Here is a 17250-nt window from a genome sequence, read left to right as displayed (position 1 = left end):
TTTAGCCAAATCCTTTGAAATATGGTAAAATCAGGAGGTACCTTTATATGGGCACTACTCCGAAACATCGACCTACTTTGAAAACTTTCTTCTACCCCTTATAATCCAAAATGGCAAATAGAGGCCAACTCAAAATTATAGGTATTTCACACCCATTACCGTAAGATGGGAATTTTTTTATTTTCCATTTAAATTGTAAATTGGAGACCCCATAAAGTCCATATTTTTCATCATAGTATAATTCAATGTCGATTCAACAAATATTCGGTCCCGTACTACTTTCTTATATTTGTAATTTGTTCATGTTCCCACAATTTATTTCATATATATGTACATTCCAAATCTACGTTCCCAACCAATATTCTCTTGGGAGTTACAAATTCAATAGAATACAAAATTTTCCTTTCTGACCACACATTAGGTGTGAAAGTGGACTTGGGGATACTCCAATGTGGAGACTTTACTTAAATAATTCCTATGTGGCAATTATCTGTATGATGGTTCCCTTCCCCAGGGTAGCATAACAAAATTTTTTAGTCAAATCAATTGATGAATGTGTTCAAGACCAATATGGGCCCTACTCTAAAAATTTCAAATTTTATGCGAAGAGGTTCTGTACCCCCTTAGACACAAAGATGCCTAATAAGGGCCAAAAAATAAAAAGGGACTAAGACCCTAAAATAGCTTGAATCATACGATGGTTATATAAATATAAAATCGGGTTGTACCCTTATCCGTGAGTTATGATCTATATCATGACCTGCAAAAGCGATTTAAGGTATCTTGAATGTTTGGGAAGTCCCAAAGTCCCATTCGCTCTACTATTTTTGGTATTTTCCTGATTGTACTCCCAAAGAATTTTGCATTTTGAGCTCTCATTGGACGGATTATTGTCACATAAAAAGGTATGTTCACGCTTTGAGATGAGGCCCATTAGGCTTTTTCGGTCATTTTTGATTATTTAAATGTGTTCGCATCTTCCAGCTGAACCACGATATAGGCCCTGGAGTTGAAAGGTAGATGTCAGTTTACATTCTATTTCGCACTTATTTTGGTGAAAAATTGTATAGTGAAAAATTATTCTTCATTTTGTTCACAAAAAATCAACTGAATTCAATATGAAAAAAAAATTGACAAAAAAAGAATAACAAATTGTAAAAATATTCAACTTGTTAGCCGATTTTTTACAGCAAATGTTTAAAGGTCCTTACAAAGTTTGTCAATAGAATGTACTATTATTTTAAAAATCGATTCCATTGAAAAAATTTTTTTTTTTCGATTTTTTCCCGATTTCAGAATTTGTGCAATGAGATCTCTTTTTCGTGAGTTTTTGGCGATTTTGAAAAAGTAATTATCTTTTAACTTTGGTGTGACCGCGTTTAATTATTTCGATATCCTCTATTCCGTTTCGCCACCGCATAATTCGGTACTACACTTCCATGTAACCCGCCATCAATTTCAGTTCTCAAGAAATCAAGTCAATTAAATAAATTGGTATTAATATTCGAATTCAAAAATAAAATATAAAAAACGCTACAAATGTACATTAGAAAAAAGTAAGTCAAAATGGAAAAAAATCATGCAAAATAAAACATTACTATTGTACAATTCAAAAGTCAAAATGAAAATGTTAATATATCACATTTTTACGCGATTTTTTTGGATATTATCCTTTTCGGAAAAGAGACAATTCCGAATTTGTTTGAATCGTTAAAATCTGTCCAGCGGTTCTTAAGTTATAAGCGTAGTAACTAACACAACTTCCTTTTATATATATAGATTTGTTCATGTTTCCACAATTTATTTCATATGGATGCACATCCCAAATCTACGTTCCCAACCAATATTCTCTTGGGGGTTAAAAATTCAATAGAATACAAAATTTTCTTTTCTGACCACACATTAGATGTGAAAGTGGACTTGGGGATACTCCAATGTGGGGACTTTACTTAAATAAATTCCTATGTGGCAATTATCTGTATGATGGTTCCCTACCCCAGGGTGGCATAAATAAAATTTTTTAGCCAAATCAATTGATGAATGTGGTCAATACCAATATATGCCCTACTCTGAAAATTTCAAATTTTATGCGAAGAGGTTATCTACCCCCTTAGAAACAAAAATGTCAAATAAGGGCCAAAAAATGAAAAAAGTGGCCGGCAAAAACCCCAAAAATAACTTAAATCATAGATGGTTGTATAAATATGAAATCGGGTTGTTCCCTTATCCATGAGTTATGATCGATATAAAGACCTGCAAAAGTGATTTTAGGTATTTTGAATGTTTGGGAAGAATTTCTGGAAGGATATAAAACCTTTTCTTACTAAAAGTCCCATTCGCTCTACTATTTTGCACCTTTTATTTCAATATTGGTATATTACTTATTATTCTCCCAAAGAATTTTGCATTTTGAGCTCTCATTGGACGGATCATTGTCACGCTTTGAAATGAGCCCCATTAAGCTTTTTCGGTCATTTTTGTTTGTTTAAACGTGTTCGCATCTTCCAGCTAACCCACGATGTAGGCCCTGGAGTTGAAAGGTAGATGTCAGTTAACATCCTATTTCGCACTTATTCAATTTTTTTAGTGAAAAATTATTCTTTATTTTGTTCACAAAAAAAATTGACAAAAAAAGAATAACAAATTGAAAAAGTCTTCAACTTTTTCGCTGATTTTTTACAGCAAATGTTTTAAGATCCTTCCTTACAAAGTTTGTCAATAGAATGTACTATTACTTTAAAATTCGATTCCATTGAAAATGTTTTTTTGATTTTTGCAATGAGATCTCTTTTTCATGATTTTTCAGCGATTTAGAAAAAGTAATTATTCTTTTAACTTTGGTGTGACCGCGTTAAATTATTTCGATATCATCTATTCCGTTTCGCCACCACATAATTCGCTACTACACTTCCATGTAACCCGCCATCAATTTCAGTTCTCAAGAAATCAAGCCAATTAAATAAATTGGTATAAATATTCGAATTCAAAAATAAAATATAAAAAAACACTACAAATGTACATTAGAAAAAAGTAAGTCAAAATTGAAAAAAATCATGCAAAATAAAACATTGCTATTGTACATTTGAAAAGTCAAAATGAAAATGTTAATATATCACATTTTTACGCGATTTTTTTGGATATTATCCTTTTCGGAGAGTAGACAACTCCGAATTTGTGTGAATCGTTAAAATTAATCCGGCGGTTCTTAAGTTATAAGCGTAGTAACTAACACAACTTACATTTATATATATAGATACCATATTTTCAACACACCAAAAAAATAAATTTTTCAATTGTCAAAGCTGAAATCATTCAACTTTGAAATTGTGTACACCCGACGTATTTGGGTAGGAATAGTATGATATGCATGTGTTTTACTTGTGTGGTGAAATTCGTCGATCGAGTACGTCGTATTTTAAAACACCTCAACTGCTTGACGAATTTTGTTCGGAAATAAGAGAAGCCAACTACTGAAAAAAATTGCCAAAACCAAGTTGAATAATACTCGTTGCAACTCTATTGTTGACTCTAGAAGTAAGTGGAGAATAACTCGCGATCTAGGCGCCTTCCCCCTCTTTATACAATCAAAGATTTTGAGACCGTAAGGATTATAGGCCCACTGCCCTTCTCAACGTACTCCAATGTCTCACACTTTACTTTTCTTGCAGTCATACTTGTTCATCCGACTGGCACAAGTGTGCAAATGATGGCTCGAACTACTTAAGTATAAACCTTAATAGTATAGACCAACTAAAGAAAGTTTGTCCGATTGGTTCCAGCCAAATAGTTTGCACTCCAATGCTAGTAAAAACTAATTATGTTAGATATGGAAATATTGGTACATCGCGAGAAGATAGACTTAGTTTCTAGTACAAAAAACTTGTTGTATTGAACATTTCTCTCAGTTTGTTATTCCATATTAAAATAGCGTTGCACAATTTTTCGCTCCCTCCTATATATTGTCTCCCTCCACCTTACAAAGATGGGTATGCTATTTTTATACCCTCCACCATACTATGGAGGATATATTAACTTTGTCATTCCGTTTGTAACTCCTCGAAATACTCATGTCAGACCCAACAAAGTATATATATTCTTGATCAGCGTATATATATGTCTGTCTGTTGTAATCACCCTATCTTTCGAACGAATTGAGATAGAAGGCTAAAATTTTGTACACATGTTTATTTATTCAGTAGGCAGGTTAAGTTCGTAAATGGGCTATGTAGGTCCACGTTTTCATATAGCCCCCATATAACGGTACCTCCGGATATTCGGTATTTTGATGATTTTAGCGACATTATTCACCGGAATTATTTCAAATTTGGTATTTGAAGTTCGAAATGGATACTACAGCCTAAGACAGAAAATTGTCTGTGCAGGTCCATGTCTTCGTATAGCCCCCATATAACGGTACCTCCCGATATTCGGTATTTTGATGATTTAAGCGACATTATTAACCGGAATTGTTTAAAATTTGGTATTTGAAGTTTGCAATAGATACTACAGCCTAAGACAGAAAAATGTCTGTGCAGGTCCACGTCTTCGTATAGCCCCCATATTACGGTACCTCCCTATATTCGGTATTTTGGTGATTTTAGCGTCATTATTCACCGGAATTGTTTCAAATTACGCATTTAGAGTTCGTAATGGAAACTACTGTCTATGACAGAAGATTGTCTATGCAGGTCCATGTCTTCGTATAGCCCCCATATAACGGTACCTCCCTATATTCGGTATTTTGGTGATTTTAGCGTAATTATTCACCGGAATTTTTTCAAATGGTGGAGGGTATTCAAATTTCGGCCCGGCCAAACTTACTGCTTTTTATACCCTACACCACAAGGTGGTCAGGGTATTATGTCTTTGTGCATTTGTTTGTAACAGGCAAAAGGAAACGAGATAGACCCATAGTTTATTTTGATGATCTGCATAGAATCACTTTCTGAGTTGATTTATGCATGTCAGTCAGTCTGTCCGTCCGTCCGTCTGTCCATGTATTCTTGTGCACAAAATGCAGGTCGCATTTATTATCCGATTGAGATGAAATTTTGCAAACAACATTTGGATGAACCCTATTGAAATTGGAGATAATCGGTAAAAATTTAGATATAGCTCCCATATATATCTTCGTCCGATTTGCCTTTTATTGTGCACCAAACGTGTAATATCAGCCCGAATAGTATGGAATTTTGCACATACAGCCAAATTAGGCCTGAAAATAAGTATGCCAAATTTTATCGAAATCGATTCAGATATAGCTATAGCTCCCATATATATTGTTCATCCGATTTGTTATTTTTGTCCTCCGCAGCCGTAATATGCACTCTGTAGCAACAATATTTGGGGAAATATATCAAATGCAGCTCAGAAATACCTTTGCTAAATTTTATCGAGATCGGTTCAGATTTGGATATAGCTCCCATATATAACTTCGTCCGATTTACCTTTCATTGTGCACCAAACCTCTAATATTTGCCCAAATGGGATGAAATTTGGCACATACGACCGAATTTAGTCTAGAAGGTAGTATGCCAAATTTGGTGAAAATCGGTTCAGATATAGCTATAGCTCTCATATATACTGTTCATCTGATATGTTATATTTGTTACCCACAGCCGTAATATGCACTCCGTAACAACGATATTCAGGGAAATATATCAAATACAGCTCAGAAATATCTTTGCCAAATTTTATCGAGATCGGTTCAGATTTGGATATAGTTCCCATATATATTTTTATCCGATTTCAAATTAATTTCGCACCAAATGGGCAATACAAGTCCGAATTTAAAAGATACAAATGCTTCGGCATATTTAGTCCTTTGAATTTTAAATTATAATTATAATCATAGCGTGTATGATTGAATTCTCCCATGAAAACTTTTAATTATTAAGTGGAGCTCAACTAAATTAGCAAAGTGGTGTAGGGTATCATAAAGTCGGCCCCGCCCGATTTTAGCACTTTCTTTACTGGTTTACTTGTTATCATTCCGTTTGTAACATCTCTAAATATTCGTCGTAGAGCCCATAAAGTGTATAATCATGATCAGCATAACATTCAAAGTCGATTTAACGACATCCGTCTGTATGTTGAAATTCCGACACAGACCATAAGACAATTTGTATTTTATCTAGGATGGTTTGTACTGAAAATGAGATATATCGGTCCACGTTTTTGTATAGCCCCCATATCACGATACCTCCCAATATTAGGTAGTTTGATAATTTTTGTCACATTTTTCCACGGATTTTTAAACAAATTGGTATTTGCAGGGTCATAATGGATTCTAGCCCCGGAGGCGACACATTGTATGCAACGTCAACGTCAACGTTTTCATTTAAGTATGAAATTGTCTATAAAGGTTCTCGTTTTTGTTTGACCTCATCCACTTTATGTTTTTTTGAAACCTTTAACAGCATTATCCAAATGATCTTACTGGTATTTGTAGTTTAAAGTGGAACACGTTTGAATTTAGATACTTTTATACAAAAATGTTTTATTTACCCAATGGTGGAGGTTATTAAAAGTTCGGCCCGGCAGAACATAATGTTTCTTACTTGTTATTATTTGAGATTTTTATTTACTTCGAACAATAGAAAAAATAAACTTTTGTTAATATTTTAATTTTGAATAACAACATTTTTATTGTATGTATTAATTTTTAATAGACGTTAGTAATTATAATTACATAAATTGAACTATAATTTATATAGGGAATTATCAACGAATATTTACAGGTGTTACAAACGGAGTGGCAAATTTAATATACCCTCCAGGGTTGACAAACAACAGAGGCATTTTAATAATAGACCAAAATTATGTATGGTCATCTTGTGGAAACATATTTATTATTTATTTGTAAATCTTCTTTAAAAACATATAGTTTTCAAAATTAAAAATTTAAATATCCTCCTCGATAATACGCACACAACACATGGTACAATGAATAGAGGGTATGTCACCCATAACTAAATGATGGATTTATTGAATAGACTTTGGCACCAGTGACGACTTACAAAACTGCATCCTAACCCTTTATTTTTACATCACCATGCATGACATAGGAAGCAGGGAGATGGCAGGGTTGGTGCCGGATCCCCTCCGAAATGGCGTTCATGTCTGTCAGCAAACTCTTTGTACGTCCATTTTTATACCCTCCACAATATTATGTCGTATCTGAAGTTCACAATGTGACAGAAAATTGCCTATGCTGGTCCAGGTCCGATATAACGGTACCTCCCTATATATTTTAATGATTTTAGCTACATTATTCACCATTTATTTTAAGTTTCGAATTTGAATATGGTAATGGCTTATGACAATGCCTACGTAGGTCCACGTCGTATAGACCCCAATATAACGACCATATTCGGGGTTTTGAAAATTTCCAAATTTGTTCCAAATGGTGGAGGGTAATCAAAGTTTGTGTGGCCAAACTTACCGCTTTTACAGCTTACAGCGATCTTAGGAATTGAAGTCAGTCGTACTCTCTTTATGCAACCCGTATTAGTAACTTTTACCCATAAATTTTAAAGGAATAATTCATAATTATCTCACTGATAATAAAAGGACACGTAGTTGTCATTACTAGTAATGTGCATAGCTATTTAGAGACAGTATAAGCCGTAAACCCCATTTAAGAGTAATGTAAACAAACTATCTTCTGCATTACCAGTAAGTTAAAAATAATAGAATGTGTTTACAAAGCAAAATACTGTGCTTTTCTCAACGAAGCAAAAATAATAAAAAGCGATGCGTTGTTAATGGAATATTTTTAGAACCCCTTGATGCTCGCAGCAGTGACACAGTATGAAGAGTGTGTAACAATAAATCATAAGGTTGAACTTTCAATACCAGCAGCAGAAAACAAACAGACAAATTTTGAATCCACGTTCAAACCACCTTGTTTGGGCTTGCGTCAAATGCCATTGGTTAGGTAGTTTGGCGTTTTGCTGGGTGCCAAACAATTCTATATTTTTATTTGTATGACTTATGATGTCAAATATCAACAAAATGTTCATTAAAATGAAAACTGATCTTTAATCTTTGTTGTTGCAAAATGGCCAGGCTTATCCCTTTTATTGTTGTTTTTATAAAAACAACGTTTGTTTATTAGTGGAGAACGATGGTAATGTTTACCAGGGGGTAAGGCAGGGAATACCTAGGTTTCGGAAAGAGCCACCAATCCTCATCAGTTCCCTTGTTTTTTGTCTGGGATATTCTCCCCAGAAGTTATTTTAAAAATAACTTCTATGACAAAAAACATTTTTACCCAAGTGACGAGATTGTAAGCTCAATAGAAGAGGAACCAAAGAATTAAATAAAACTAAAATTCTTTTGGAAAGTCTTCTAAATCTTACAACCGCACTTATAAACATTTACATCTTTCTCCACTTGTTATGCTTTCGTTCAACCTGAACGAAGAAGCATAACCATGTAAGTTGGTTTTGTCTGTTACAACAAAAACCCCTGACCATTTTGCAACAACAAAATACTACGGTATCCCGAACAAATAAGCCACACTGTTCTGATCTTTAATCGTTGCCTATGTATGGCAATTCTGACAGTACAATCTCAAATGTATGCTACTTTGTGGCAATGCATACAAGAATGTAAAAACAAAATCTAGGATAACGGATTGTTGCGTTATATTTTCAAAAGTATGTCACTTGCGTACATGTTTGTCGAATTCCACAGAAGCAGAAAGGTATCAGAATTAATTGCGTGATGTACCTTCTTCGTAAAAAATTTAATTTTTCCCAGTATTCATTTCCCTGCCTACTATAACGGGTATTTTAACTTTGTTATTCATCTTTTAGCTCCTCGAAATACTCACGTTAGACCCCTCAAAGAACATGTATTCTTGATCAGCGTGAAATTCTTTTCCACTTATTCTGCTAATATCCATCGAACGAGTTAGATAGAAAGCTAAATTATTCACACGTATGTATTTTGTCTGTAGGAAGGCCAATTTAAGTCAATTTTCTAACAAAATTGTTAAATATGTTCTACCTTCCTGTATACTACTAGACTTAACTTTATACAAAAGTTTTCATATATTGTCTTTTTTACTTTCTATTTATTTTCGTACAAAAGAAAAAGTCATTTCCTACTGTTCCAGAGGAACTTATCTTACTGGAAAAGTGGAAAGACATACTCTGCAGCTTTTAAGTGTTTAACTGTGCTTCTTCTTAATAGAGATTTTGCATCTGCGGTTTCTTTCTACTTGGAATTAGAGATGATTTACAATTTGTATTGTATCAGACCTTCCTCACAATTTATTTTTTAAAAACGTATTGGAAAACTGAAGCGTCTTAATATTTATGCTTTATGTTTAAACTTTAAACTTTTGTATCTGAGGTACTCTCAATTCTATCAAATAACGTCTATATTTTCTAACATGTTAAAGTATTCTAATACTTGCCACTAACATTATTCGGTTTTCCAATTTCGCATTCGAATCTACTCGCTCCACTCTCTTTACTAACTCATTTTTCCTTACCGTCATTAAAATGAGCTCTGCTACTGCTATTGTTGTACCAACAGCAGTCACCTCATGGACTTTTTTGTCCGCCTATGTATGGGGATGACATTTTTGTGACTCGGTGTTGGGCGACTTGAAATGGAATTGGTAGATAATGAATGAGAAAACGTTAAAATAATTCACAAACATACATCTGCTCATGCTACATTTCTACATTTCAAATTCGCCATGTGAGTTAGCCGGTGTGTGCCCTTTATCAACGGGCCTAACAAATAAAGAATTTTGTGAGGTAAGCAGCCGAATGGACTCTTACCGTTCCATCCGTACTTCTAATTGCGGAAGACATCCACGTCGTGCAAATGAAACTTTTGCTTTCCGGCAAAGTTTGTACTGCCTGTTTTTGTGTCGTCCTATACTTTACGCATGTTTGTATGAACAGCAATCTGACTGTGAAATACCACATTCCATATAAAGACAAATATGTGTATGTGTGTTACATCAAATGTATGATTCGCCATCTTGAAATTCGCATTCACAAATTTACACCCACTGGTCAGGGTGGACAGTCAATGTAGCCGACAAACTACTGAATCTATGGCTTGTATGTCAAAGCCAGATTCACTGCACATACACACCACCAACGAGGGAAAGTTCAACCCTTTAAATAAATTGGAAGAAAAGGTAACGAAATGTTTGCTACTCGTCCACTGCACTGTGGTCAAAACTAACGAAAATAAATGGGAAATAAAAAATTTCCAATCCATTGATAAAATACGTCGACCCAATATTGAAATTATACAAAAAGAAAAAAAAAATAATATTAGAAGTTATAGAAAAATTAGGGTGAAGTTACATGGTGACACGGTAAGACTGTCTGCGGTCTTCTTTTGTTGTCAAAACGCAATGTTGTATTTAAAAATATGCAATAAATAGTTCTATTTATACATACATTAACAATTTTAAAATGTAGATTTTGTGAAACATATTTTTTAATGTTTTTACATATTTTTATAGATTATGTTTATAGGTGCGGTTGTAACATTTAGAATATTTTCCAAAAGAATTTTAGTTTTATGTAATTCTTTGGTTCCTCTTCTATTGGACTTCGTTCTCGTCAGTGGGGAGAATATCCCAAAAAAAAAAAAAAACAAGGGAACTGATGAGGATTGCTCGAGGACTGATCGTTCACCACTAATAGATAATAAAAACAACAGAAATGGGATTAAGCCTGACAATTTTGCAACAAGATTTCACGTTACCTCAATATGGATTCTATGATTTTTGATTAAAATGTTTTTGTAAATCAAAGAAAAATAAAAAATTAATAAACACCTGTGTCCTACGTTCGATGTCCTATGAAGTTTCCGTATTAGTATGTGTTATGAAGGTTTCGTAAATTCTAAATAGAAATAAACATTTACAGCAAACAATTTCTAGCATTATAGAATATTTCCAATCAAATGGGCTGTAGTTTTGAATTCGTCGTATTTCAAAGGACAGCTTAACCTTACCCCTCCTATATGTCCACCACCATGGGATGGAATATATTTATTTGTCAGCAGTTTGTAACACCACAATCTTCTTCGGAGACCAGAGCGCAAAATTCGACGTCAATTGAACTATTTAAGAAAGATCTTTGCTCTGTGCGCAGATGTAAACACAGAAGTATAGTGTGTACAGACGTATACATACTTCTTACGGTGATATATATTCAAGAAGACACATCGATGCCCATTTAGGTTTTGCCCTCATATAATTCCAATAGCGCACACTCGTCCTCCTGCATGTCTCAGCAACAATATCCGATGGCTTATTCATTCATATTCTATTGAGTGAAATCTTTTCCGGCAATAATTTTATATATTATACTAGCTGGCCCAGTCCGCGTTGCCGGCCCGTACTTTTAGTCTTTAAAGCATAATAAATTACAGATCTGACTTATGTAGGCGGCACAATTTTGATTATAAGTAATGACGCCATTATAATTACTCCAATTTTGATTATAAGTAATGACTTGATTATGAGTAATACCTCCATGACTAAATATAAATTAATATTCATGGCAAAAATTATAATCACGGTCGGTTTTAAATATTTTGAATAACCTGATCTTATTTTTCAGCTATAGGCTTTAATTTGAGTGTTAAATACCTATATGATAAAGAACATCTATAATATCCCCATGTGAAAATTCAGCTCAATTTTTGATATTGTAAAAAGCATTCAAATGAGCTATAATTTGAAATTTGTATTTCCAACGTTTAAAATCCCGTACTGCGTGGTATTCAGTTTTGTCCACATAATACTTGAAGGCAGAATGTTGTCAGAATAGCCAAAAAAATTACTCTTTTGCTCCGATTACCGTAAGATGGACATTAATTGTTTGTCATTTAAATTTTGCGGTGGAGATCCAACAAAGTTACTTTATAATTTCGTATTTTTTCATGTTTCTGCCACAATTTCCGACTGAATGAGTCCCAGATTGACATTTCGGAGTTTATTTCACATAGACGTACATCCCAAATCTACGTTCCCAACCAATATTCTCTTGGGGGTTACAAATTCAATAGAATACCAAATTTTCTTTTCTGACCACACATTGGTTGGGAAAGTGGACTTGGGGGTATACTAATGTGGGGACTATACTTAAATAAATCCCTATGAGGATAATTATCTGTAAGATGATTTTCTACCCCAGGGTTTTTTACCCCAGGTAGCCTCAAGACTAAGATGCGCGCTTTTCCGAAAAATAAAATTTATAAGAAGAGGTTTTCTTCCCCCTTAGAAACAAAGATGTCAAATAAGGGCCAAAAAATGAAAAAAGTGACCAAGACCCCGAAAATACCTTAAATCATATGATGGTGATACCAAAACGTGATAATTTTTTGCAAAGATGGTTTCTTCTTAAATTATCAACATAAGCTAAAATTAGTACGAAAAATATGGTTAAAATGTAGAATATACTTGAAATCGGGTTGTTCCGTTATCAGGGGTTATGATCCATATCATGACCTGCAAAAGCGATTAAAGGTATCTTGAATGTTTAGGTAGAATTTCTATTTTGCGTTCTTTATAGTCGGTATTTGACTGATTGCAGTCCCAATGTATTTTGCATTTTGTGTTCTCATTTGACAATTTATTGAAAGAAGTAGGTCCACTTTTTGAAATTAGCCCCATAACGCTTCTTTGGTCATTTTTGTTTGTTTAAATGTGTTCGCATCTTCCAGCTGAAGCACGATGTAGGTCCTGGAGTAGAAAGCATTTAACATCGTATTGCGCCCTCATTTCATTTTTAATATTATTCATTCAGAACTCAAACCAATAAAAAAATGTACACTTCAATATAGAAAAAAGAAAAAGAATCTTTAACTGGTTCGCTGATTTTTTTGCGACAAATTTTTAAAGGTCCTTACGAAGTTTGTCGGTAGAATGTACTATTATTTTGAAATTCGATTCCATTGAAAAATTGTAGATTTTTCCCGATTTTAGAATTTTCATATAAATCGATAACGGATAAAATTGTTATTTATAGATTTTATGTATTTATTGGGTATTACGAATAAATACATAAAATCTATAAAAAAAACCTACACATCATATTAGAATTCCAAAAAAAAAAAAACTCTACAAATGTACATTCGAAAATAGTAAGTCAAAATGGAAAAAAATATGCAATATAAAACATTACTATTGTACATTTTAAAAGTCAAAATGAAAATGTTCAAATTTCACATTTTTACGCGATTTTTTTGGATTTTATTCTTTTCTGCCAAGAGGCAATTCCGAATTTGTCTAAATCGTTAAAATCAGACCGGCGGTCTTTATGTTATAAGAGTAGTAACTAACACAACTTTCTTTTACATATAGAGAGATAGATTTAAAAGTAGGCGCGTTCCTCAGCCCCTAAATAAGTACTTAGGGTTGGATGGAAAGCCAACAGCATCTCGTGTAATAATTCTCAAACCAATATCTTCACTATTTTGCCAAATATAAAGATTTTAGATTAATCGTAATAGTGGGCGTAAAAGGAGGCGTGGTCAATATTTTTTTCTTTAAAAACCTAACTCGGGGTATGACGAACGTTTGTACAAAAAATTATGCAAATCGGTTGAGCCGTTTTCAACTGATTCCGTTACCAACAAACAACAATTGATTTTTATATATATAGACTAGCTGGCCCGGTCCGCGTTGCCGGCCCGTAGTTTTTGTCTATTATGCATATATTCCCAAGCATAATTATTCACAGATATGACTGATATAAGTGTTCACGTACAGGTCGATTTAAAGTGTTTTAAAATACCTGTACCCATTTTTAACCAGTGGGCTTCAATATTTAAACCGTGGGCTTCAACTGTGTGGATGTGCTATACAAATCTATTAAAAAGTATATATCAATCTTATCGCCATATAAGGGATCAAATTAATTTTTAATATGGTAAAAATCGTAGCAAAATCTTCCAGTCAAATGAGCAGTAATTTGGAATTTGCTGTATTTTGTATACTACATAATTGAGGGCTGAATGATTTAAGAATAGCCAAAGTTAATTACTTTTTTAAACCCATTAGCAACTTAGATTGTGCATTAGAGTCCTCATAAGTCCCCCTAACCATGTCAGTCTGTTTGTCCGCCAAAAGGTGGACTTGAGAGGGTATTATAACATGGATAAAAATTCAAAAATTTGTAGATATGTTGAAATTTTAGTGTAAGATTTTCACCCCCCTAATACGCATTATTAGCCAAATTCTTTGAAATGTGGTTAAATTAGGAGGTACCTTCTTTATATGGGCACTACTCCGAAACATCGACCTACATTGAAAACTTTCTTCTACCCCTTATAATCCAAGATGACAAATAGAGGCCAAATCAAAAATATAGCAGAACAATATAGCATGTCATAGCATTTCGCGTGATTTAAATAAGTAAAAATAGTTTTATCCACCTCATAATTGAGGGCAGAATGATAAGATGGGAATTAATTTTATTTGCCATTTAAATTGTAAGTTGGAGACCCCTTAAAGTCCATATTTTCATCATAGGATAATTCAATGATGATTAAACAAATATTCGGTCCCGTGCTACTTTCTTATATTTGTAATTTCTTCATGTTTCCACAATTTATTTCATATGGATGCACATCCCAAATCTACGTTCCCAACCAATATTCTCTTGGGGTTAAAAATTCAATAGAATACAAAATTTTCTTTTCTGACCACACATTAGATGTGAAAGTGGACTTGGGGATACTCCAATGTGGGGACTTTACTTAAATAAATTCCTATGTGGCAATTATCTGTATGATGGTTCCCTACCCCAGGGTGGCATAAATAAAATTTTTTAGACAAATCAATTGATGAATTTGGTCAATACCAATATGGGCCCTACTCTGAAAATTTCAAATTTTATGCGAAGAGGTTATCTACCCCCTTAGAAACAAAAATGTCAAATAAGGGCCAAAAAAATGAAAAAAGTGGCCGGCCAAGACCCCAAAAATAACTTAAATCATAGATGGTTATATAAATATGAAATCGGGTTGTTCCCTTATCCATGAGTTATGATCGATATAAAGACCTGCAAAAGTGATTTTAGGTATTTTGAATGTTTGGGAAGAATTTCTGGAAGGATATAAAACCTTTTCTTACTAAAAGTCCCATTCGCTCTACTATTTTGCACCTTTTATTTCAATATTGGTATATTACTTATTATTCTCCCAAAGAATTTTGCATTTTGAGCTCTCATTGGACGGATCATTGTCACGCTTTGAAATGAGCCCCATTAAGCTTTTTCGGTCATTTTTGTTTGTTTAAATGTGTTCGCATCTTTCAGCTAACCCACGATGTAGGCCCTGGAGTTGAAAGGCCCTGGAGTCAGTTAACATCCTATTTCGCACTTATTTAATTTTTTTAGTGAAAAATTATTCTTTATTTTGTTCACAAAAAATCCACTGAATTCAATATGATAATACAAATTGAAAAAAAAAATTGACAAAAAAAGAATAACAAATTGAAAAAGTCTTCAACTTTTTCGCTGATTTTTTACAGCAAATGTTTTAAGATCCTTCCTTACAAAGTTTGTCAATAGAATGTACTATTACTTTAAAATTCGATTCCATTGAAAATGTTTTTTTGATTTTTGCAATGAGATCTCTTTTTCATGATTTTTCAGCGATTTAGAAAAAGTAATTATCTTTTAACTTTGGTGTGACCGCGTTAAATTATTTCGATATCATCTATTCCGTTTCGCCACCACATAATTCGCTACTACACTTCCATGTAACCCGCCATCAATTTCAGTTCTCAAGAAATCAAGTCAATTAAATAAATTGGTATAAATATTCGAATTCAAAAATAAAATATAAAAAAACACTACAAATGTACATTAGAAAAAAGTAAGTCAAAATGGAAAAAAATCATGCAAAATAAAACATTACTATTGTACATTTGAAAAGTCAAAATGAAAATGTTAATATATCACATTTTTACGCGATTTTTTTGGATATTATCCTTTTCGGAGAGTAGACAACTCCGAATTTGTGTGAATCGTTAAAATTAATCCAGCGGTTCTTAAGTTATAAGCGTAGTAACTAACACAACTTACATTTATATATATAGATAAGGCACAACCCCTATAACGGTGCCTGCTAATTTAACGTATTTTAAAAGATCGAGAGCGAATTTCCAGCCGAATCAGTATTTAACAGTTTCAGAATTTCAGGCCATGCAAATTCACGTTTACCTCTTGATATTCGGCACTTCACTTGTCCCAATTTCTAACCCGAATATGTTACAATTCAGCGTTGTGGACTTTTATCGTAAGGAAATTTGCCATGCGGAAATGAACGTCCACTTATTGATATATGCTGTATAAAGCTGTGCTGGTCTATTTAGAATACCAGCGTATTGTGCACTAATTTAATTATCTTCACTCTTACAATCAGAGTTCAATAACAAACAAGTAAGCAAATTCTACAGTCGCGCGAGGCCGACCATGTGATACCCTACAACACTACAATATGTTAGAACCCCCTTTATGTCCAAATCCATTTTGGAAGATTTTGCTTTTGACATTATGTCACGGAGCACTGCCCAGATATTACCCTTAGCATTTTGGCCAGGGACATTTGTCCAATATTTACGCACTTCGTTTTGCTGTTAGTTGTTGTGCTCCATGTTACAGCTAAATAGAATCCAATGGTCATCCAAAATGCTAGAATTCTTCCCTGTCCTTAACTCTATTCTCATGCAAAATTCCCTGTTGGTTGGTTTGAATTGTGTGATCAGGAAAATGTTTCTGTTTTTTGGTTCATTGGAACCCCCAATTTTTTCAGTTTTTGGTCCATTTCAACCCCTAAATATTATGCGATCATCTCCAAAAGAAATAGGGTTCTATTCTGACCCTATATAAAAATACTACAAATTCAATTTTAAAGTAAAATTGAAAGAATTTCATGCAATATAAAAATATTACAAAACTAATAATATTTAAACGCTATTTTTTCAGTTCTATATTATACTAGCTGAACCCGGTGCGCTCCGCTACCCCTTTTGATTTTATATGCATTCAAAATTTTATTTACGAATATATGTTGGTTAAAAAAAAAAAAAAACAAATTAAAAATTAATTAATTAATTAATGCGTAAATAACCAAAACCATTAGAAAAGCAGTAACATGACATGCATACACGAAGGGTTTGTCCTTTGGATTTATTTATTTCATAGCAAATACCAAGCGTGCAGGAAACTGCAATTTTTTTTAAGTAGAGTG

Source organism: Musca domestica, unplaced genomic scaffold (assembly GCF_030504385.1).
Source record: "Musca domestica strain aabys unplaced genomic scaffold, Musca_domestica.polishedcontigs.V.1.1 22, whole genome shotgun sequence".
In the NCBI taxonomy this organism is placed as follows: Eukaryota; Metazoa; Arthropoda; class Insecta; order Diptera; family Muscidae; genus Musca; species Musca domestica.
Note: the sequence above shows the minus strand (reverse complement) of the source record.